Source organism: Armigeres subalbatus, unplaced genomic scaffold (genome assembly GCF_024139115.2).
Source record: "Armigeres subalbatus isolate Guangzhou_Male unplaced genomic scaffold, GZ_Asu_2 Contig328, whole genome shotgun sequence".
NCBI lineage: Eukaryota > Metazoa > Arthropoda > Insecta > Diptera > Culicidae > Armigeres > Armigeres subalbatus.
This window is the reverse complement of record NW_026943073.1, coordinates 72182-97919: the sequence shown is the minus strand read 5'-3', so window position 1 is coordinate 97919 and position 25738 is coordinate 72182. Positions and strand designations below refer to the sequence as shown.

The window sequence follows — 25738 nt, the reverse complement described above, 5'->3', positions numbered from 1 at the left end:
CCGGAATCCCCGGAAAATTACCACAATGGCGCTGTCGGTGGAATACCCGGGTAGGTATTGGAGTTGAACCTCACATGGAAATGCGAAATGCCGATTGAAAAGTTCTACGACGGAAGGTGGAGCTATTACAAAATGGCGTCTGAGACCATTTTGAAATCCCTTGTATCTTCGACGGAAGGGCGGAGAATACAAAACAAATAGCTACCGGTGGAAAGACGGATAGCGTAACATCTATCGGAAAGGCCAGAGTTAGATTGAATTTGTTTTACTGAAGGAAAACAATATTTACACAAAATGGTGGCACAAATCAATTCCCGACGGAAGGGCGGAGAATGTGCTAGAAACCACGGCAGAAGGACGAAAGGTTTCAAACTGATAACTTATGTGTATTTTCTCCGACGGAAGGACGGATAGATAATACACAACGGCTTCCGATGGAAACACAGAAATTGTCAAAATTTCAATGATTTTATTGAGGTTTAGAAAGAGTGACGATTTCGGGATTGTCCCAAATAGAAAATTTTCAAAATGTCAATAAAGATTTGGACAGAATTGATATAAGAGAACGCGACGCTGAGTCTAAGTTGGTAAGCAAGCAACATGCTGACTCATCACGTGGAGCTAAAAGCTCTAATATTGGAGTTGGTGAAAGAGTTTTGATTTTGCAACAAAAGCGTAACAAGATAGATCCTAATTTCTCTTCCGAGCAGTTTAAAGTTGTCTCAAGAGTTGGGCCGAAAATTATTGTAGTCAGCAACAACGGTGTTCAATATACCAGAAATGTTAACGATGTAAGGAAAGCTCCAGAAGAATCGGTCATCACATCATTTTCAGAACAACATGAGAATGATCAGAGTATTAGTGATTCGGTAACAGAAAATGATGCAGAAACAGTACGGCGGTCCCTACGTCAAAGAGATATGATAAAGAAACCAGCTAAATTTGATGATAAGTTTGTTTACCAAGTTTACAGTTAGAGTAGAGATGAAGGGCAATGTAGTACCCAAATAGAGAGAAAGGTTAAGTAATAAGAGATGTTCATATAACGAATAAAATTATTGTTAAAAAAAACAGAATAATTATACCTATCATTTGAAACCTTGGTGATTCCTAATTTCACATAATATGGACAACAGGAAATTCATTGCGATATGTAGACAACCCTGTATTCGACTTTACCACTTCATATCTCTGCTTCGACTCATCTCCGTGGTAACGAATACTTCTACAGCATGGTTTCCCAAACTGTGGGTCCCGACCCCCTGGGGGGTCGCGAGCGGATTGTTGGTGGGTCGCGTAGAACAAAATATTAATTGCAGCTCGAATGCCGATCCTTTTGATCATTTTTTTCAGGAACATAATTTTAAGTTCGAACCGCATTTTATTTTAAATATTCATCACCACGCTATTTTAGAAAACATTTATGCTTAAAAGCTGTCCCCTTAATGAAGTAAAATAAAAACATTTTGACAAACAATATCATGTTTGTCATTTTTTGCATTTGCACATGAAGGTAACGTGAATATTTTTGTAAAACTTGCCGGAACAGATGACATTCTGATACAATTAATGCTTAATACTGTTGGAATATCAGGTAGTGTGCGACGCTTCGCTGTAGATCGAAGATGGATAGGAGGTTGGCGCCAGTTGGTTGTAGTTGCTCTTTGGTAGATTAAGGAATATTGTTATGGATGTATTGTAGATACCTATTTTAGAATAAAGAGAACTGCAGCTACTGGCAGAAGTATCAATCAGTAGCCTGCCGTGGTGTAGAGAGGGAACTCTAGTATTTGTTATTCTTGGTGAGGGGGTTCTCTTCTCCGGCCAACAAATACTACTTGGTAAAATGCATTTTTTCTTAGGTGGGTCGCGAGACATATAGAATTTTGCTAGGTGGGTCGCATACCCAAAAGTTTGGGAAACTCTGTTCTACAGCTCAAATCACGACGAGAAGTACTATAAGCTTTACACACACTAACAACGTAATGCATTACACACATCAGTATAATGCCGAACTCTACGTCGTAGCATCGAACGAACTTTACTTCATTCTCTCGATCAAGTTTGGACCGTGTGGTCGCGCTCGTGAGTCGGTAGGTAAGGAGCGAAAAAAAAATAAGATGGAGTCGGACAGTTCGAATGGGAGTCAGCCGGAGGTTTGTCCGGAATCCCCGGAAAATTACCACACTTTCCACCATCGGCTGACGCCGCATCGACGCACGCGAATTCAGCTGGGGTAGATGAGAGAAGCCTAGAGGCGACGAGGACGTATTTGTTCAAGTAGCGCCGGTCTGCTAGGCACTTTAGCTCAAATTCATAGAGTAAACTACTGTTAATAATTTCCTATGCGAAGCCGGATCCCCCGATTATTGGTTGAACTAGAGATGGGCAAAACGGATCACTTCGTGGAACGGATCATGATCTGGATCATTCAGTCTAATGATCCGGATCTTTCATACGGATCGGATCTTGGGAACAAACTGTAAGGTTATAGCAAATTAATGAAATGGCTCACACCATTGATCCTTACATAGATTAATTAGTAGACGACATCTTTGATTTTGGGGGAAATTGTACATTGTTCAGAACGAGTAGAAAGATTCGGAAGACGAAAATATATCTGAAACATTCATGTAGACTGCTATCAGATGATTTAAATAAATGAATAAATAAAATAAATTTCATCCTTCTCTAACTCACAAACATATATAACATTTATGGAATATCTACTACAAAAAACTTTTCATTTTGTCATTTTCTTACAAATGGTCCGATCTGGTGAACCGGATCTTTTGAAAAGTGAGGTACGCCTCAATCGCTCACTCCAAAGATTCGGATCATTTGAACGGCTCCGGATTTTAACGCACATATCTAGGTTGAACTAGATGCTGGGAACCGAAAGCTGATGTGTGCTACACGTGACGCACTTTCCAGCTGACAGAAAAAAAAAATAACGTGAGTGGCCAATTAGTGCACCATATCCACGGCCTGAACACCATAAGCAGATTTCATCGATGATGAGAAGCATAATGTTGTTTGCGTACACAACAATGTAAATGTTAAAAGAGTTCTAAAAGCCCGGAAGTAGTGTTCTCGATCAGTACCCAAAGAAAAAAAAGTTCACGATAAAGGTTTTAGCTCGCGAGCAGCCCAAGTACTACTAAAGTTTTAGAGATATTCAAGAAAACAAGGTTTACGTGCTTGCCTTGATACCTTGCAGAAGAAGTAGGTACTGATATCGTGCAATGCCTATACTACCTTTACCCTAGTCGTTCATTAGCTTCCAACTTCTGGCTCAAACGACTTGGTTTTTCGCCTGAATTTTTTTCTGGAAATTGGGATAACGTAAACGCAGAAACTAAATTAACAAAGCTAAATAAAATGTGTTGATAGGGATAGTGCTGGGCGAGATTCTCTACGGCATGATTGGGTAGCTGTCAATTAGCGAAATGATGTATTCATTCATTTGTTTAGTCTACATCTAAACAGATAAAACTGAATCAACAATTTTACGCCACAATACACGGTTCGAGGCCGCATCTCTCCATACGGATACGCCCCACGCTCGCCAAGTCGTTCTGCACCTGGTCTGCCCATCTCGCTCGCTGCGCTCCACGTCGTCTCGTACCTGCCGGATCGGAAGCGAACACCATCTTTGCAGGGTTGCTGTCCGGCATTCTTGCAACATGACCTGCCCATCGTACCCGTCCGGCTTTAGCTACCTTCTGGATACTGGGTTCGCCGTAGAGTTGGGCGAGCTCGTGGTTCATTCTTCGCTGCCACACACCGTCTTCTTGCACACCACCAAAGGTGGTTTCATGTCCGTAGAGGACAACCGGTCTTATTAGCGTCTTGTACATGACACATTTGGTGCGGTGGCGAATCTTTTTTGACCGCAGTTTCTTCTGGAGCCCGTAGTAGGCCCGACTTCCACAGATGATGCGCCTTCGTATTTCACGACTGACATTGTTATCAGCCGTTAGCAAGGATCCGAGGTAGACGAATTCCTCGACCACCTCGAAGGTATCCCCGTCTATCGTAACACTGCTTCCCAGACCGGCCCTGTCGCGCTCGGTTCCGCGCACAAGCATGTACTTTGTCTTTGACGCATTCACCACCAGTCCAACTTTTGTTGCTTCACGTTTCAGGCGGGTGTACACGTACAGTTCTGCCACCTTTGCAAATGTTCGGCCGACAATGTCCATGTCATCCGCGAAGCAAATAAATTGACTGGATCTGTTGAAAATCGTACCCCGGCTGTTACACCCGGCTCTCCGCATGACATCTTCTAGCGCAATGTTGAACAACAGGCACGAAAGTCCATCACCTTGTCTTAGTCCCCGGCGCGATTCGAACGAACTGGAGTGTTCGCCCGAAATCTTCACACAGTTTTGCACACCATCCACCGTTGCTTTTATCAGTCTGGTAAGCTTCCCATGGAAGCTGTTCTCGTCGATAATTTGCCATAGCTCTACGCAGTCTATACTGTCGTATGCCGCCTTGAAATCAACGAACAGATGGTGCGTTGGGACCTGGTATTCACGGCATTTTTGAAGGATTTGCCGTACAGTAAAGATCTGGTCCGTTGTCGAGCGGCCGTCAACGAAGCCGGCTTGATAACTTCCCACGAACTCGTTCACTAAAGGTAACAGACGACGGAAGATGATCTGGGATATCACTTTGTAGGCGGCATTAAGGATGGTGATCGCTCGAAAGTTCTCACACTCCAGTTTGTCGCCTTTCTTGTAGATGGGGCATATAACCCCTTCCTTCCACTCCTTCGGTAGCTGTTCGGTTTCCCAGATTCTGACTATCAGTTTATGCAGGCAAGTGGTCAGCTTTTCCGGGGCCATCTTGATGAACTCAGCTCCGATACCATCCTTACCAGCTGCTTTATTGGTCTTTAGCTGTTGGATGGCATCCTTAACTTCCCTCAAGATGGGGGCTGGTTGGCTTCCATCGTTCGCTGAACTGACGTAGTCCTCTCCTCCGCTGCCTTGACTTTCACTGCCTGTACTCTCAGCGCCATTCAGATGTTCCTCGTAGTGCTGCTTCCACCTTTCGATCACCACACGTTCGTCCGTCAAGATGCTCCCATCCTTATCCCGGCACATTTCGGCTCGCGGCACGAAGCCTTTGCGGGATGCGTTGAGCTTCTGATAGAACTTGCGTGTTTCTTGAAAACGGCACAGCTGTTCCATCTCCTCGCTTCTTCCAGGCGGCGTTTCTTCTCCTGAAAAGGCGGGTCAGCTGTCTCCGCTTCCGTCTATAACGTTCCACGTTCTGCCGGGTACCTTGCTGCAGCGCGACCGCCCGCGCTGCGTCCTTCTCCTCCAGAATCTGTCTGCATTCTTCGTCGAACCAATCGTTCCGTCGACTTCGACCCATATACCCGACGTTGTTCTGCGTCGTTAATGGCTGCTTTGACTGTATTCCAGCAGCCCTCAAGAGGGGCCCCATCGAGCTCACCCTCTTCCGGCAACGCTGCCTCGAGATGCTGCGCGTATGCAGTGGCGACATCAGGTTGCTTCAGTCGCTCTAGGTCGTACCGCGGCGGTCGTCGGTACCGAACATTGTTGATGACGGATAGTTTTGGGCATAGTTTAACCATCACCAGATAGTGATCAGAGTCGATGTTAGCGCCACGATATGTCCTGACGTCGATAATGTCGGAGAAGTGCCGTCCATCAATCAGAACGTGGTCGATTTGTGATTCTGTCTGGAGTGGTGATCTCCAGGTGTACCGATACGGGAGGCTGTGTTGGAAGTAGGTGCTGCGAATGGCCAAATTCTTGGAGGCGGCGAAATCAATTAGTCGTAGGCCGTTTTCGTTCGTCAGCCGGTGAGCGCTGAACTTTCCAATAGTCGGTCTAAACTCCTCCTCTTGGCCAACCTGAGCGTTCAAATCTCCTATGATGATTTTGACGTCGTGGCTTGGGTAGCTGCCGTACTCACGTTCCAGCTGCGCGTAGAATGCGTCTTTATCATCATCAGTGCTTCCGGAGTGATGGCTATGGACGTTGTTTATGCTGAAGTTGAAGAAGCGGCCTTTGATCCTCAACCTGCACATTCTCTCATTGATCGGCCACCACCCGATCACGCGCCTTTGCATATCGTCCATCACTATGAAAGCTGTTCCCAGCGAGTTTCCAATCGCTAGTCCCTTTTCGTCGCAGAGGTCTTCGCCGATGGTTCCGGTCCGTACTCTCTTGTTGATTGTTAGTTGCGTGATTTTTTTTTTGGCTGGCTTGCAGGGCCTGACACCAAACCCCCTAAATTTCCGGAGGACCATTCCTCCTTATTTCCGGTGGACCATGGTGCATAGTTTCACTTAGAGTCCCTCGCTGGCACTCGGACGATGATCAGCCGCCCCTAACATGGAGAACAGACGCTGTTGTGAGCCGATCCTGACATGGAGAACAGACGCTCAGTAAGATTTGCACCTCCGGAGAGGAGCAAACCCCCCTTCCCTGTCAGCATACGACCATAGTTCCCACCGGGGTTGGTAACCCGATCTTCCCTAAGGTTGCTCGTATCCCGGCCAGCACCGCGGGGAGGTAGGGATAGGAGTTGCTGGGTAAGAGGCTAAGGACCGTGAAATGGGGTCTATTTTATTCCTTCAGGTACGCGAAGTACCAATGGTACGCTTTACCCAGCATTTGCCGTGCCAATTGTGCATATGAGGCATGCAAAAAGCCCACGACTCCGCAATGTTCCTTACATATTGTGCAAATAGTAAAAACTAGCTTAGCTTAGCTTGATTAACTGTACACATCGTAGTTGCTAATCATGATTGGCCGAGAAACAGCGAATATGCTCAGCTTACCAATTGAGTAATCTTCTTGGGATAAAAAAGGTCTCATTGTACTTGCTTCGTAGTTTCCAATTCATGATTAATAACGATGCTGGTCAGTGGTCACCTTACAGTCAATTTAGGATTTGGAGAGGAAGATTAGTTTCCCAAGCAACCCAAAGACCGATATGCAATTGAATTTGATCACATTTGAGTTGCTGCATTACCAAATCGGTCAAAATTGAGCTGCTAGGGTTGACACTGGCGGAGACAGAGGTGGGGCACCACACGATGCAATCACACCATTGTTCTCAACGGCTTGCACCAAGCGGTGCCCCACCAAATAACAATAGCTGGCTCCGCCAGTGAGGGTTGACACTCATTGTTATAAGAGACAGAGGAATGCTCTGCATATCCGTGAGCGCCACGGGAAAGGAATCGTTGGTTAGTTGAAAAGGTAATTCATATGAAAAGGTAATTCATATGGTAAGCGACTAAATGAAGTTATTTTGAAAACCCGAAGATGAAAACCGTGTTTCAAATCAATCCGGCGCATAATCAATGTGCTTCGTTTAATAAGCTTAGCTACAACACGATCGATTCTGCACTACATAATTTTGTGCTCTTAAATGCAGACATTATTTTTTTCATCTCGTGTTCTCACGATCGATCGCACACTGATTAAAAAAATGTCTGCTCGGGAGGCAGATTTTGTTCAGTTCGCGTTTCTTAGTTTAGCTGCCTGTGACCAGCAGCAACACCGAAAATGAAAATTCGCCAAATATTGACTTCAATCCTCTGAACTTTTCTCAGGTTAAGGAGCATTTTTTATTGGTTTAAGGAGTATTTCTTCTTTTTAGGGAGCATTTTCCTTAGTTTTCGGAGCATTTTTCTGTTGAATAGGGTTACCAAGCAAAACAATCAGCTTCATACTCCAGGGGCTATACAATGGTGCATAAGGTTCTACTTTATGACAGCCAATTTCAAGGTACTTATTCAACTATTTCACAATAATTCTTATATCAATATACTGCGCAATTATCATTAGTTAAATAGCAAATCTTTGTTTTTCTAAGGAGCATTTTCAATTGTTTACGGTACATTTTTTTCGTTTCTACGGTACACTTTTCAAATGTTTACGGAGCATTTTATATATTTCAAGGTAATTTGTTCAATAATTTAAGGAAAAATGATCAGTTTTTTTAAGGAGCATTTTTCAATTGTTTAAGGATAATCATGATTGTTTCATGATGCATTTACCATTTTCCCCTGCACAATGGGGTCCTGTCCGACCCTATCCGGGTCGTAGCTGGTGTGAGGCAAGGATGTATTCTAACACCGTTACTGTTCCTCATCGTAATCGATGATATTCCGGTAGATGCGATTGACCGTGAACCAAACCGCGACCTTGCCGAGCGCTCTTCCTCGGCAGGTTTAGTCATCAACGTCAACAAAACCAAATCGTTGGATGTAAACACGGTGACTCTTTCCAGTTTCACAGTAGCCGGGCAACCAGTGGAGAATGTTGAAAGCTTCCAATATCTTGGTAGCCAAATGGCGTCAGACGGCGGTACCAAGATCGACATAGGCGCACGGATCAAGAAAGCAACACACTTAAAATAAATCGCCGAATTCGGTAAAATTTTACCGAAATCTCAACAGCAGAGCTGTTCGGTAAATAATTTAACTGATTTTCGGTGATTTTGACAGTTGAGCAATTTAAAAAAACACCTAAATAAAGATTAGAAAAAAAAAACAGTTGAGCAATGGAAAAAATTACAAAAAAAACTGTAAAATAAATTACCGAACAGTTCTGCTCTTGAGATTTCGGTAAAATTTACCGAATACGGTGAAATGAGTTAAGTGTGAGAGGGCTGCCTTTGCGAGTTTAAGAAATATCTGGAAAAACAGGCAGATAAGTGAACGCACCAAAATACGAATTTTCAACTCTAACGTGAAATATGTGCTGTTATACGCTAGCGAAACATGGTGTGTATCAGTGGAGAACACTCAACGGCTGCAGGTGTTCATTAACAGATGCCTGCGGTATATAATTCGTGCCTGGTTGTCTAACAACTGGATCTCAAACAACGAGCTCCATCGTCGTTGTCACCAGAGGCCGATAGCAACAGAAATTCGGGATCGGCAGTGGGGCTGGGTCGGCCACACTCTACGTAGGGGCGGAAACGAAATCTGTAAACAAGCATTAGACTGGAACCCAGCGGGACATCGCAGCAGAGGCAGACCCAGAGGCTCATGGCGGCGAAGCCTCAATAAAGAAATAAAAGAAGTCGACCGAAATCTAACCTGGCAACAGGTTAAAGCGATAGCCGGGCAACGCTCAGGATGAAGATCTTTCAAGTCGGTCCTTTGCACCACCGGCGGTGTACAGGATCCATAAGTAAGTAAGTAAATACAGGGCTGAAACTGAAGTCGATTGTATAGCATAAGTAAGCAAATGATTCTACGATTGTATCACCACTATGTGCTTTATAATTCTCTTAATTCGTGCTCTTGGAAATCAACTGAAAAAAAGCACGTGATTTCCAAGATGGCCGATTTGTTGCTTTGTTGTATAACCACATTAATGGTTTCAATATCAATTTTGCTTCGGCATTTCACTCGTGTCGAAGAAAATAATACTACGTCAAACAACTATTGCTGTTTTGCGACGGAAACAAACTATATCTCGTGGAAGTCACAGTGAAGGTGCTTTGCTCGAAATCTTTAAAGCGCATCTTTGAAGCTCAGTTCCGTTTGATGTCTTGTTTTGATACCTTAGCTGCCTGACTGAGCGGTAAACGGCTTAAATATAACATTCTGAAGGATTTGTGAAGCATGTTTGGTTTTGTGGATGACGATGTCGCAACCACAGAAGTTTTGATCTGATTAGGGGTGACTATTCTACCATCGTTCTCAATGAAGGTAGATTTCGATGTACAACGCTTTCGAGAACGAAACCACACTCTGTCATCATACGGATAACCAAATATGATACATATGTACCTTTATTAATATGGAATGTACTTTCTGGAAATAGCCACATTATCCTTGAAAATATCAGCACTGCTCTCGCATATTGGTCCCAACTTATACAAATTTGCGTGGATTTCATGAGTTTGATGTGGTTTCAAACATCTGTTCGACATGGGATAACACGTTCATGCTCCGAAATAGCCCTCCTCTGCGGAGACTAGCCACATTCCAATAATATATTATTGTTGTTATTACACAGAATCATGCTTCGGTGCTGGTGGAAGGCACCTGCCAGATCCCGGATCCGGTGTACAAGCTCGTCGGGTCGATTGTCTGCTTCTACATCCCGCTGTGCGTGATGCTGATTACCTACACACTGACGGTTCGCTTGTTGGCTCAGCAAAGTCAGAACCTGTGTGGTGCTGCCGGTGCCGTAGCCAATGCCACCGGTAGTTGGTCGAGCGGGTGGCTCGGCCAGGTCCCTGCCTTCGACCGGCGGAATACCTGGAAGCGAATTATTAAACTAAGTCTCCCCTCAACGCCCAACCATGCGCACTCAGCCGCGTCGACCGACACCGAGCTTTCGACGCTGGACAATCACGATCTCTGGTTGCTGGAGTCCAGGTAAATGAGCCCATCTATATTCAATTTGTTATAACGGTTATCACTGCTAACTAATGTCGCGGACATGTACGTTTAATTGAATGTTTTTTTTTTCTGTTATCTTTCCACCCCATGCCCAGCATTCCGGAGCCCACGCCATCAACCATGACCGCGCTGCACCAGTTCGGGGAGGAAATGCTTAAGCTCTCGCGTGGTCTCGAAACGGTCGCTGGCAACGGAAACGGGAACAACGGTGCCAGCAGCAATATCAATAGCAGCACATTGCGGCACGGCGAGCAAACCCGTGAGAGTGGCTGCCCCTCGCTGTTGCTGCCGTTCGCCGTTGTTGCCGCCAGCGAGAACCAAAACGGACCCGGAACCGATGCTGATGGGAAAAAGTTTCCTTTCAGGTATGTAAACAAATTTTTGCGCGCACTCAACAGTTTGTGGAGCGTCGTGTCGGAGCAAACCGCAGCAATGGTCACGGAGGGGAATTATTCAACGAAAGCTGGATAAAATGGACTGCTTTTTTTATAGGAGAATTGCCTTCTGAAAAGTTAGTTTTTTTACTATGCCACTTAAATTTCCCCATTCCAATGTTTTCTTGTTTCTTGGAAAACTCTTGTAGTAGTGAGTGACGAACTATTTTTTCTATGATATATATATGGAAAGTATATGGAAAGTCCAAATCATGAACATTGAAAAAAGAATTTTAGTGCCAAGAAAACTCGTGCATGATTGAATTCATCCGTTCAAATAATTGGAAATTCATTTTGTGTTTCTCATTGTTAGATAACAGTAGGTTGATATTCTTACATGTATCAACAATAACTAAACATCGCGTCGAATGATTTGAAATGATTGATTTTAGTAATTACGATTAATCTTATAGCCAATTCTAAGGAGTAACTTGATGCAAATTTCCATACATTCAATTTTCTTTCTCATATTTAACACGATAGCTATAAGAATAAATGGCGTAATCTGGATAGGCTATTTTGATCACCATCGTACGCCATATGAACGGGATTACTGTTCATCGTGCCTGGAAACTCGATGCATATGGTTTCATATGTTTCAAATATCAATGCATTGCTTCCATTTTTTGTTCTATAGTTGGTACTGAGATGAAAAATGTAGTAAATGAGCGTTGTAATCACAGTTCAGTACACTTTAGTTAAATGAAATCCATATTTTCCGGTTATCAAAATTCGCTGCTCAGCCATCGGCCTCTGTACAGCATTCATCCTGCATCGACGGAAAAGTTCTCTTGGTTTTGAACTTGGAGGGGAGAGCGGGGCGAAGACATGATGGTTGCTACGAAGCGCGATGAGCTGGAATAAACAGATGAAACAAATTGACTAAAATCGAAACGCTGCATGGAACATAAAACATTATTTATAAAAAAAAAAACAATATTCAAAAAAAAAAAAGAAATAATTACCCGAAATCTTATGAAGAGTAATAAACCTGTAGGTATTTCTACACATATGTATCTGTTGCTCTAAATATTTTGTTTGCATTTTTATCCTATCTAAATTCCAAATTTTTATTTTTTTCAAAACTGTTCATTGCTATTTTTGATTTATGTATGGAACATTTTTATGTTTTTGTTGATAATTTATTTCAAGTTTCGCTATGATCAATTGTTTTAAAATTCTTAATTTTTTTGTCTTTCATGGACGTTTTTCAATTTTTCCTGTACATTTTATTCCTTTTATTTACATTAGAGAAATTATTCAATTATGGAGATTTAATTTAGCTGCCGAAATAAAACTAATAACAACTTCCGTATTCAAACCACTGGTCACGTCACACTCCGTCGCTCGTACAACTACGGTTTGTTTATATGCTATGGCTAAAGGAGACGAAATACGGTGGCGACAGCGTGATGTTATTGGGGCTGGAAACTTATCAAACGGAAATGTGAACAGAGTGTGATATTGCGTTTCTGATGAAACTTTCACCGAAGTTTTAATGTTATTTTTTGTTGATTCTGCAATTGTTCCAATATAAGCTGTGGGAACCATAAACGGTTGCGGGAATGTGAACAACAATGCGGTCATTGGAACCAATACAAAAATCAAAACATAATCCATATTTTTATGTGCATCATAATGTAGATCCTGCCGACAAGGAGTTATTTATTCAAGTTGAGTAAAAAATGAAAATCGAGAAGTGAGTGATTCGAATAAATGGTATGCGGTCGTATGTGAAAGTGCTTTATTGGGTAGGGGAACTGGGGGTAGGACGCCCACGTTAAGGAAAATGCCATTTTTATCAATGAAAACCAGCATTTCAGCCAGTTTTCATCAGCGCATACTGAAGAACAGCATATCTGCGACTGACTACCGATAACAGATATCTAATTGTCCATTTTATTGCACAGAAATTTGATTTTTAAAAAGCACCCAAAAAAATGATTTTGAAACCATGCGGGGTGAGATGCGCCAGTGGATGGGTTAAAACGCGCATGTGCTTATCGTACTGATTTTCATTTTAATTGCCTACATTAAGGCAATTAACCGAATGTTTCAGCTGTTTCGGTCATACGAAATGAGCATGGGCGTAATGCCCCACACCGACCTCAGAAGTTTGAAGGCCCATAAAATCGTTTTAAAACCATTTTTGACGACGATTTCGTGTGGAACATAAAGAACACGAGTAAGCAGCATGGCCATGGCTCAATTATTAATTTATCAATGTATAACAGCGACAGAAAGACTAAATTCCACCGAGCTAGAATTGCATCAAAACACGCAAAAATCGTTTTTTCGAGTTTTTCATTTATAACTAGAGAAAAATCATGAAATATATGTATCCAATGGCAATATTTTTCATTGCTTTATCGTATAGACTATTGAAAATAATCAAAATGGGGATATTTAACCTTATTCAGGGGTGGCGCGTTTTAACCCCTATGTGCGTGCTACCCCCACTTCCCCTATATTATTGTTACGCTGCTAACTACGAGAATGGTTTAGCATCGGGTAATTCTACAAAGCTGTCTGAGCTGTTTATAAAAACAGTCTCCAGAATCATCAACATTGGGGAAAATACAGCATTGACAGGGTGTGACTTTTGTTAGCAACCCTTAAAAAACTGCGTAATACGGCAAACATGCACCACTTATGTACATAATTTAGATCCATACACATAATTTTATATCTAGGCTTCCTTTTGAATAAGTTGTTTGTGTAAAATATGTTGCGGAATTATTATTTGAAACAAATGTGCACCAGCGAAATCCTTGCCATTATTGTATTTCCAAAGAAACTAGTGTTTTGATCCCTGGAAGACCCGGAAGATCCGTTAAAAGGTCAATTAGTAAATTCCATAGTGACGCAACGGAATTTTTTTAGAACCACTTTTTCCGAACCCTGAGTACAAAAGTGATGTTTTGATCCACATACAGACCATTGTGTCTACTGGGTGGTCCTCTGGAAGATCCGGAACATCCTTTATCCGAATTTCCTTTAAAAAGTTTCAAACACGGGGAGCACTGGTTCTGATGATGCATCTCAACTTGTTCCACACAGCTGTGCGGTCCCCAACACAAAACGACCGAGAACAAAGCGAGAATCATCACTTCTCGGTGAGGGCTGCCTATCCGATTCTGTTTTTTCGCACTTGTATACAAGTTTGATAAATTTGTTTTCATGGCTTGCTAGAATTTTCCGGGATTTCTTTCAAGAACTCTTCCAAAAATTCTTCCAAGAATTTCTCCAAGAATTCCTCAAAGAATTTTTCCGAAAATGTAATTTTATCGTTGTTTGTTATCTTTTGAGAGTTTTTTTGTCTTTGTTAGTGAGACTTTCAGCCCAAGGCTGGTTCGTCTCGTATTTATTTACTTTACTGTACACCTCCGCCCGGTGGTGCAAAGGACCGACTTGAAAAATCTTCGTCTCGTATATTGAGAGCTATTTCTGCAAACCCTGATTATTACTATTATTCAAACAACTATTATCAATTATTTCGATCCACCTTACATCACACTACTCGTAAGCACAAATAATGTGAAGTAAAATAACATTTCGGCATTTATTAAAAATTTAAAATTACAGTGCTGGCGATCATCATGCCTCATTAAAATCGAACTCCAGCCTGTGCCCTGGTGTCAATTCTTGAACGGCAGTTTCATGTGGCATGAGATTTCCTTAGCAGAACTTTCTGACGACCTGGAAACTTGAGTCATAAACCAGAGTGATGCTGCAACCATATGGAGAAGAATGATTGATAATAATTTAATTAGAATAATATAAAAATATAAAAATATAATATAATATAATATAATATAAATATCTTCTTCTTCTTCTATTCTTCAATGGCTCTACATTCCAACTCGCTTCTTTGTTCGAACAATTGTTTGAAGAAATCCTAGCGTGCAAATTTATGACAAATTGTAAGCTTCTGATTTTTAAAAATTTAACGGTAAATCGTATATTGGCAATTATATTACTCAAATTTCCAGGAAAAAAAGAGGAATAATAATATAATAAATTAACAATCATTTATCATAAAACCAAGAATTTTGTAGAACAACGACTTTTTGGGGAAATAGTATTATTATGCACTTGCAAGCTTGAAAATCACTATAATGGACAAAACGTGAACGGAACGAATCGCAATGTTCACAAGACTTGTAAAACACACCAAAAGCTTCCGTATAGATGTTGTTGCGATAGTTTTTGACGTTTATATTTCTTGTTAGATTTTTTTTTATTTGAAATAGCCCAAAAACACTAAATCGATTTAAGCCACCTCGAAATTTCATCCGAATTTTCTGAACATTTGACAGGAGACTTATTTTAGCATAAGAATTGTGATGCTGGGCTGACCGGTTGAATTTTTGATACTTTTTGAAAACATGAAGAGGTCTAATGTGTATGTCTGTGTGCAAAACCCGTTCAAAAACTCACTAATTTTCAGGCCCTTATCCTTAACGCAACAAGTTGCATTCAACGCGAAATACTTTCCCGTTGTTTCCTATTGAAAATTGGCTAGATCGTTATGGCCAAAATATTATTTTTATAACACACAACAAAGGCTCCATCACCGCTAGGTGGATTAAAGCCTGTCCACGTTAAATTTCAGACACCCATCTTCAAATGCGCTTTTTGAAAATGTTCACAAACCTTTGAGAAGATCAATTTACACACAGCTGAGCCTCTCCGCTCCGTGTGATACTTTCAGCATGTTTCCATTCTCGTACAAATTGATGAAATGGCTAAAAATGATTTGAACATCTTCTCAGTGTCCGAAATTTAACGTGGACAGGCTTTAACCTGGTTTTTTTTTAAATCCATTTTCTCAAATAGTCAAAAAAGCGGGTTGTTAAACTACTCTCAATCGTATAAATTGCACTCGTACAGCATAATGTTCACGTGAACGGGTTCACTCTGGCTTTGGCTCTGGTTGGCAGCAGGAACGTGATGGAATTTCCTTAGTCGATTATGACCGTACAGATTTGTGCTAAATGACTGTGCACGTGCTCTCTCTATCCCTCCTGTCCTGAGTCCTGGGAGTGATGCCTAGCAGTGAGACTACAACGTGAGCGGACGCTCTCTTAAGGCCTATTCTCATTGCGCCCCGGCCGGGCCGGGACCAGAGTCGGGAAGCCTTCGTCTTGATGCTGGGATTTTTACCCGTTCATCAGTTCTTCTGGATATTGCTCAAAAAATTCCTCCACGAATTCCTCCAAGAATTCCTTCAAGATCACCTCCAAGAATTCCTCAGAGAAATCCTCCAAGATTTTTTCCGGAAATTCTTCTAGGAATTTATCCGGGAATTCCTCCAAAAACTTCGAGAATTTCTCCAAGAATTCCATCGAGAATTCCTCCAAGAATTCCACCGAGAATTCCTCCAAGAATTCCACCGAGAATTTCACCAAGAATTCCTTTAAGCATTTCTCCGGAAATTTCTCCAATAATTCTTCCGGGAAACCCTTCAAGAATTCCTCTTAGAATTCCTCCGGGAAATCCTCAGAGAATTTTTCCATGATTTTCTCCAGTAATTCCCCAAAAAACTCTTCCGGGAATTCTTCCAGGAATTCCTCCAAGTATTCCTCTAAAATTTTCTCCGGGAAATCCTCCAAGAATTACTTCAGGAATTCCTCAGGGAATTCCTTTACGAATTTCTCAGGGAATTCTTTTAGGAATTCCTCCAGGAATTTCTTCAAGAACTCTTCTGGGAATTCTTCCAAGAATTTCTGCGGGAATTCTTCCAAGAATTTCTCCGGAAAATCCTCCAAGAATTTATCAGGAAATTCCTCCAGGAATTCGTCAGGGAATTGTTCTAGGAATTCCTCCAAAGACTCTTTTAAGAATTCCTTCAAGCATGTCTTCAAGAATTTCTAAGGGAAATCCTTCGTGAGTTTCTCCTGGAATTCCTCTGTCGATTCTTCTAGGGTTCATCCAAAAAATCCTCGAGGAATTCCTTCGAAAATTCCTCCAGGAATTCCTACAAGAATTTCTCCGAAAACCACGTGAAGAACTCCCCCGGGAATTTTTCCGGAAATTTCTCCTGAGGAATTCTCAGAATTCCCGGAGGAATTTCAAATGAAACTCGTCCGCAAGTGTCCTTGAGAGTCCAACTATAAATTCCGCTGGGACTTGCTGTTATAATTGTTAAGATTTTTAGGTATTTTTTTTTTCAAAGGTATTTTCGAAGTAAGTTCCTAAAGCGTTTTTGTAATAATACAGATTTATTTTAAGAGAAAGTGACTTATAAAGATAAATTTCTGGGCGAAATTTTAGAAAAAATTACAATGAGAAAACCAGTCTCTGAACAAATTTTGAATTCTTAAAGGAATTATTAGAAGGATCTCGAAGAAAATCTAGCAGTATTGAAAAATAACTCGAACCAAATTCCAAAAGGCTTTCTCCTGGATGTCCTGCTGGAATCTCAAATGTATGGAATGCTGACGTGCATGTGTAGAAGTGGATAATTGGGATCAGTAAAAGCAGAAGTAGAGTTACGAATGGTTTTCCCCGCAGTGTCCCATTCCTGACACAGACTCAAAACCCAAGCAAGAACCATAATTTTGCCAAAACTTCACCGTAATCGTGTGTGCTTACTTGAGAATTAACGAAGAAACTAGTAGAAAACTTCAAGATGCAATTGCGGATATATGGATTGCAAATTGAAGAATGGCAGCCAGGGACGTATTATCGTTTATTGATTGAGTCTTACCTAGCGGATGATACTTCAAGATGCAATTGCGGATATTTTTTTTTTCAAACTAAGGCCAGAGTGGCCTGTGCTGCACATAAAAGTCTTCTCCATTCAGATCGGTCCATGGCTGCACTTCGCCAACCACGCAGTCTGCGGAGGGTCCGCAAATCGTCCTCCACTTGATCGATCCACCTTGCCCGCTGTGCACCTCGCCTTCTTGTTCCCGTCGGATCGTTGTCGAGAACCATTTTCACCGGATTACTGTCCGACATTCTGGCTACGTGCCCGGCCCACCGCAGTCTTCCGATTTTCGCGGTGTGAACGATGGATGGTTCTCCCAACAGCTGATGCAACTCGTGGTTCATTTGCCTCCTCCACGTACCGTCCGCCATCTGCACCCCACCATAGATGGTATGCAACACTTTCCTTTCAAAAACTCCCAGTGCGCGTTGGTCCTCCACGAGCATCGTCCAGGTCTCGTGTCCGTAGAGAACTACCGGTCTTATAAGCGTTTTGTAGATAGTCAGTTTGATACGGCGGCGAACTCTATTCGATCGGAGCGTCTCACGGAGTCCAAAGTACGTACGATTTCCAGCCACTATGCGCCTCCGAATTTCTCTGCTGGTATCGTTATCGGCGGTCACCAGTGAGCCCAAGTACACGAATTCTTCAACCACCTCGATTTCGTCACCACCGATAGAAACTCGTGGTGGGTGGCTCACATTGACCTCCCTTCCTATCATGTACTTCCTATCATGTACTTCGTCTTCGACGTGTTGATGACTAGTCCAATCCGTTTAGCTTCGCTTTTCAGTCTGATGTAGGCTTCCTCCATGTTCTCAAAGTGTCAATAATATCAATGTCGTTGGCCAAACCACATAGCTGGACGGACTGCGTGAAACTCGTACCACTCGTATCAATTCCTGCTCTTTGTATTACTCACTTCAAAGCGGTGTTGAATAGCAGACACGAAAGACCATCACCTTGCCGTAACCCTCTGCGCGTTTCGAAGGGACTCGAGAATGCCCCTGAAACTCGAACTACGCACATCACCCGATCCATCGTCGCCTTGATCAACCGTATCAGTTTATCCGGAAATTCGTGTTCGTGCATTAGCTGCCATAGCTGGTCCCGATCGATTGTATCATATGCGGTTTTGAAGTCGATAAATAGATGATGTGTGTGCACGTTGTATTCGCGGCATTTCTGCAATACCTGACGTATGGCGAACACCTGGTCTGTGGTAGAGCGTTCACCCATAAATCCCGCCTAGTACTGCCCCACGAACTCTCTTGCAATTGGTGTTAGTCGGCGGCATAAAATTTGGGAGAGTATCTTGTAGGCGGCGTTCAGCCATGTGATTGCGCGGTAGTTGCTACAACCCTTTTTGTAGATGGGATACACGACACCTTCCATCCACTCCTGCAGCAGAACCTCATCCTCCCAAACCTTGGTAATCACCCAGTGCAGCGCTCTAGCCAGTGCCTCACCACCGTGTTTAAACAGCTCTCCTGGTAGTTGGTCAACTCCAGGGGCTTTGTTGTTTTTCAGCCGGCCGATCTCCTCCTGGATTTCCTGGATATTCGGAGCTGGAAGTCGCATGTCCTGCGCGCGTGCTCCTAGGTTCATTACCATACCGCCACCGTTGTCTGCCACATCGCCATTCAGGTGCTCTTCGTAGTGCTGCCGCCACCTTTGGATCACCTCACGCTCGTTTGTAAGAAGGTTCCCGTTTATGTCCTTACACATATCGGGCTGTGGCACGTGGCCCTTACGTGAACGGTTTAACTTCTCATAGAACTTTCGTGCGTTATTAGCGTGGTACAGTTGCTCCGTCTCTTCACGGTCTCGATCTTCCTGCTGGCGCTTTTTCCTCCGAAAAATCGAGTTTTGTCTGTTCCGCGCCCGTTTGTATCGTGCCTCGTTCGCCCTCGTGCGGTGTTGCAGCAATCTCGCCCATGCTGCATTCTTCTCCTCAACTAACTGCTCACATTCGCCGTCATACCAGTCGTTTCTCTGATCCGGAGCCACCGTGCCTAGTGCAGCGGTTGCGGTGCTTCCAATGGCGGATCGAATATCTCTCCAGCCATCTTCAAGAGACGCTACGCCTAGCTGCTCTTCCGTTGGGAGTGCCACTTCCAGCTGCTGTGCGTAGTCTTGGGCTAGTCTACCATCTTGTAGCCGCTCAATGTTTAGCCGCGGCGGACGACTCCGACGCGTGTTGATCACCGTCGAGAGTTTTGAGCGCAGACATACTGCAACAAGGTAGTGGTCGGATTCAATATTCGCACTGCGGTAAGTGCGTACGTTCGTGATGTCGGAGAAGAATTTACCGTCGATTAGAACGTGGTCGATTTGGTTTTCCGTTACTTGATTAGGTGATTTTCATGTGGCCTTGTGGATATTTTTGCGGGGGAAGAAAGTGCTTCGGACTACCATTCCACGGGAGGCTGCAAAGTTTATGCATCGTTGGCCGTTGTCGTTCGATACGGTATGCAGACTATCCGGTCCGATGACCGGTCTATACATTTCCTCCCTTCCTACCTGAGCGTTCATGTCACCGATGACGATTTTGACGTCCCGCAGTGGGCATCCATCGTATGTCTGCTCCAGCTGCGCATAGAACGCTTCTTTCTCGTCGTCGGATCTCCCTCCGTGTGGGCAGTGCACGTTGATGATGCTATAGTTGAAGAAACGGCCTTTTATCCTCAGCTTGCACATCCTTGCGTTGATTGGCTGCCACCCAATCACGCGTTGGCGCATCTTTGCTTCCTGCTGCAGCTTGAACATTGGCGAATTTACTATAATCAAACATCCGATGACCATATGAAATATGAACTTCCAATATAGTAACATCTACAAAACCAGTAAAACTTATTTAGGTTATGATGTATTGCATACGGATATAGTCATACGCGGCGTGGTCAATATTTGTTCAGCACTTCTATATTTTTGAAATACTGTGATCCGGAAGTCGATTGCACAATCAAATAAAGTTCATCTTCAAAGATGTTAGTTCAGGGATTCTGCTTTTTATCTCCAAGATTGAGTAGAAGGCCAAGGGTAGGGGTCATGGTGTGACGCTTGTTCCAACCGAGCCTAAGTTTCATTGTTAGGTCCAAGCTTTTAGATTTTCTTACTATATCATAATTCTTCTGGTGCAGTTGACAATTATTCAGCAAGTCGGGAAAACGATAAAAAAATAGCGCATCGAATCATTTTAAATCTCGGTTTCATATTGATTTTTGACCCAATTGTCCCAGTGGTCCGTATGTGGGTCTAAACATCAATTCCACTCTCAGGGTTCGGCACAAAATTGTTCTAAAAAAGTCCGTCGCTTTACGAAGGAATATAGGAAGTGACCATTTTTACGGATGTTTCGGATCTTCCAGGGGACCACCCAGTGGCCTTTAAATATACACACACATACACATACACTGCTGTGTCAGACAGATGCTGAATGGGGGACGGATATCGCCGTCTTAGCGGATCCTTCCCGGGTACCCGCCAGGAACGGTAATTGGGTCACCGATGGGTCTAAAATGGCGGCGATATGGACAACGGGGAAATACCCAGTCCAAGAGTTGGTGTCTTCGACACACGAGGGCTTCGTCATTGCCAAAGTCAACGGGGTCTTCTTCTTCAGCTGCTATGCGCCTCCTCGATGTTCGATCGAGCAGTTCGGTCGTATGCTGGATTGTTTGATGGTTATCTTGTGGGGCGGGGTAGCGGGGACTTCAACGCTTGGGCTGTGGAATGGGAAGTCGTTCCACGAATCAAAGGGGCAGATCCTGCTGGAATCACTGGCCATGTTGGATGTGAACTTGGCCAATGTCGGTACCAAAAAGTTCCTACAGCTGGAATGAGGCCGAATCGATTATCGACGTTACGTTCTGGAGCCCTGGCCAAACGAGTAGTTCGAACTGGAAGGTAGATGATGGCTACACTCACAGCGAACACCTGGCGGTTCACTACAGTATCGACTATACGACCAGCATTCAGCGGACGGAAGAAGGGGCGAGGCCTAGCCCTCGTATGTGGAAAACATCATACTTCGACGACGAGGTATTTAAGGAAGCGCTCCGCCGCGAGCACAATACTCTCGGTTTGAGCGGCGAGCAGCTGGTAACAGTAATCTCGCGTGCATGCGATGCCACCATGCCGAGGAAAGTCCACCCTAGGAATGGGAGGCCACCGGCTTACTGGTGGACTCAAGCAATTGCGAATACGCGCCGCGCCTGCCTACGGGCACGGAGGCGGATGCAGCGAGCACGCACAGAAGAGGAGCGTTTTGAACGACGGGTGGCGTTCGTGGCTGCTAGAGCCGCTCTGAAGGCTGAGATTAGATCAAGTAAAAAAGCCTGCTTCGAGGGCCTGTGTCAAAGTGCCAAAGCGAATCCATGGGGTGACGCCTATAGGGTCGCAATGGCCAAGACACGTGGGGGGGGCTCTTCCCACGTCATGACCCAAGTCCCTGGCCTCACTTTGTGGAGCTGCCAGGGGCCAGGGTGGCCGACGAGGGAAGAGTAACTGTGGCGGAGCTTGTGGGGATTGGACAGTCCCTTAGTGTACGTAAAGCGCCAGGACCGAATGGTATTCTGAACCTGGCCATCAAAGCGGCCACTGCTGAGGCTCCCGAGATGTTCAGATATGTCATGCAGAGATGCCTGGATGAGGGAGTCGTCCTATTGCCAAAGGCGGGAAAACCACCGAGGGATCCGTCGGCATATAGAACAATATGCCTGCTAAATACGGCGGGGAAGGTGATCGAGAAGATCATATTCAACAGGTTGTTGATACGCACGGAGGGTGCGGATGGTCTATCGAGTAACCAGTTTGGCTTCCGAAAGAGTAAGTCGACCGTAGACGCTATCTTGTCGGTTACTAAATCCGCGGATATAGCAATCCAGCGTAAGAGGAGGGGAGTTCGTTATTGTGCAGTAGTTACTCTCGGCGTGAGGAATGCATTCAATAGTGCCAGTTGGGAAGCTATTGCAGATGCGCTCCTGCGTCTTGGAATTTCTGAGTACCTGTACAAGATTCTTGGAAGCTACTTCCAGAATCGAGTACTGGTATACGACACGGAGGCGGGTCGGAAGTGCGTTGACATAACCTCAGGGGTTCCGCAAGGTTCCATACTGGGTCCGGTGTTATGGAAAGTCATGTACGATGGTGTCTTGAGGTTGAAGATCCCGGTGGGCGTGGTAATCGTCGGTTTCGCAGACGATATTACGCTGGAGGTCTACGGCGAATCGATCGAAGAGGTGGAGTTGACTGAAGCCCACTCGATCGCAATTGTGGAGAAGTTCCAGGAAGTTAGAACTGGCTCACCACAAGACTGAGGTGTTTGTTGTTAACAACCGAAAGTCGAAGCAACAAGCTGTGATAAAGGCTGGCAACTGCGCGGTCACCTCTGAACGCTCCATCAAACTGTTGGATGTAATGATCGACGATAAGCTCACCTTTGGTAGCCACGTCAATTACGCCTGCAAGCGTGCCTCCACAGCTATAGTGGCATTGTCCCGGATGATGTCCAATAGCTCTGCGGTTTATGCCAGCAAGCGCAAGCTTCTGGCTAGTTTCGCTCTGTCCATACTGAGGTATGGGGGGCAAGCTTGGGGCTGCTACAGAACGAAGTTAGAAAGTACGTATTGGCTCATGTGCCTAAGAGTTGCGAGCGCGTACCGTACCGTGTCGCACGATGCACTTTGCGTCATCACCGGTATGATGCCTATTGACATCGTTATCGGTGAAGACATAGAGTGCTTCGAAATGCCCGGCACCAGAGGCATCCGTAGGACTGTCAGGTTGGCCTCAATGGTCAAATGGCAGCGTGCGTGGGACAGTTCCACTAAGGGTAGATGGACACATAGGTTGATACCGGAGATGGGTACGTGGGTCAAGAGGCGCCATGTGGAAATCACTTTCCACCTTACCCAGGTCCTTACAGGCCATGGTTGCTTCAGACAGTATCTACACCGGTTCGAAGTTGAAGTCGACCCTTCATCTTCCGAGGACATGGGGCGTGGTAAGGCCACCTGGAAGGCCGGCAATGCGCTGGCACAATACCATTGTCTTCTTCTAAAAGAGTGAGTCACGATGTTCGGTGCTGCAAGGACACGCAGCTAACCTCGAGGGTGCATTACTTTCTGGTTGTACCGAAGGGACGATGGGCTTGGCGGCAATGGAAACGGTTTAGCGGATCGGGGATTTAGTCCTGCCTCCCTCGTTTGCTGATGGAAGTGGTCCCAAACACCGCACTTCCTGGACTTCCAACCCAGTCAAATTCCAAAATTTTCTATAGAGGCCAAATGTGAAATGATCATTTGATGGGGTTTGTAAATGAATCAATGTCAATTTTGCAATCAATGTAATAAAATTGAAATACATATCCTATTGGTATAAATAAAGTATTTTTCCATTTGCATTTAATAGTTACAATGTTCAATAGTAATAAAAACACAGTCAACAAACTTCTTTTGTAATTCAGGATAAGAAATTGCTTTTGAAGCGAGCTCTAGAAATGCAAAGCAGTTGAAATCTTTTATTAGAATGGGTTGTGGGTGTTATAAAATGTGACAAAATACTATTTTTGTATTTAGAAAATGCCTATTATTTGATAGTTTGGTTCACTGATGTTGTAATTTGTTTGCAATTCTCAATCAGGCAGATTTGAAGTTTTACAATTGTAAATTTGTATTTTTTTTGCAAAAAAAAAATCAGCTATATTATTAGCATTTAATATTTCACATACTCATGATATCTTCATTTTGAAGTAAACTTGAATTTGGATTTAAAAATGTGAAATTAAAAAAAAAACCCAGATTAATCCGCCTAGCGGTGATGGTGCCTTTCTCGTTCGTTCAAAAGGTTTGGAAAAACCTCAAATAACACCAATATGTGGATTGGTCTTATTTTTCATATTTGTTTATATGCATAAAAAAATTCTCGCCAAACGCAATTTGTTGCAAACAAATCGGATGAGCATAAGAGCTAAAAATGGCATTTTATTTAGTAGTTTTAAAATTAGTATTTTCGCCATAACTTTTGACCCAATTGTACGATCCGGCCAAGTTTCTATAGGAAACAATGGGGCAAGATTCTGCGTCGAATGCAATCTGTTGCGAGCGACCTGAGAAGCACACATATTGCACATCAATCACAGTAACTTATATATGACCGCATTCAGTCACAATATGGTTACTGCAACCAGATTTGTTGAAATTGTGTTGCTTGGGGAATAGATGAAGTATAAGTGCTAAGAAAGTGAGCTAGACTTTTTTGAACTCTTTTTCACAATAAATAGTAATTTGACCATAGCATCTAAGCCCATAGTCCGATCTGGCTAATTTTCAATAAGAAAATATGAGACATTCTGCGTCGAATGCAAATGCGAGCAAATCGGTTGAGGAAAAGTGCCTGAAAAATGAGTGACATTTTTTAGCGATTTTTTCATAAAAAAGTTTGTTTTTGGAGCGATCATATAGCCTTTACCGTATACTTAGTATACGAGAAAGGCAAAAAATGGTATAATTTTCGATCCCATAGTCCGATATGGCCAATTTTCAATAGGAAACAACGGGACAGGATTTTACGTCGAATGCAACTTGTTGTGAGCAAATCGATTGAGGATAAGTGCCCGGAAAATGAGTGACATTTTTTACGCGATTTTTTCGTATGAATTTGTATTTTGGCCATAACTTCTGATCCCATAGTCCGATCTGACCAATTTCAAATAGGAAACAATGGGACAGGATTCTGCGTCGAATGCAACTTGTTGCAAGCAAATCGGTTGAGGATAAGTGCCCGAAAAATGAGTGACATTTTTTACGCGATTTTTTCGTATGAATTTGTATTTTGGCCATAACTTCTGATCCCATAGTTCGATCTGTCCAATTTCAAATAGGAAACAATAATACAGGATTTCGCATCGAAGGCAACTTGTTGCGAGCAAATCGGTTGAGAATAATTTCCCGAAAAATGAGTGACATTTTTTACGCGATTTTTCCGTATGAATTTGTATTTTGGCCTTAACTTCTGATCCCATAGTTCGATCTGTCCAATTTCAAATAGGAAACAATAAGACAGGATTTCGCATCGAAGGCAACTTGTTGCGAGCAAATCGTCCCGAAAAATGAGTGACATTTTTTACGCGATTTTTTCGTATGAATTTGTATTTTGACCATAACTTCT

The 25738-nt window shown here is 43.4% G+C and overlaps 1 pseudogene; it reads left to right on the top strand.

The window, feature by feature from the left end:
* The window catches only part of LOC134204011 (uncharacterized), an 86686-nt pseudogene that overhangs the window by 5744 nt on the left and 55204 nt on the right, over positions 1–25738 (top strand).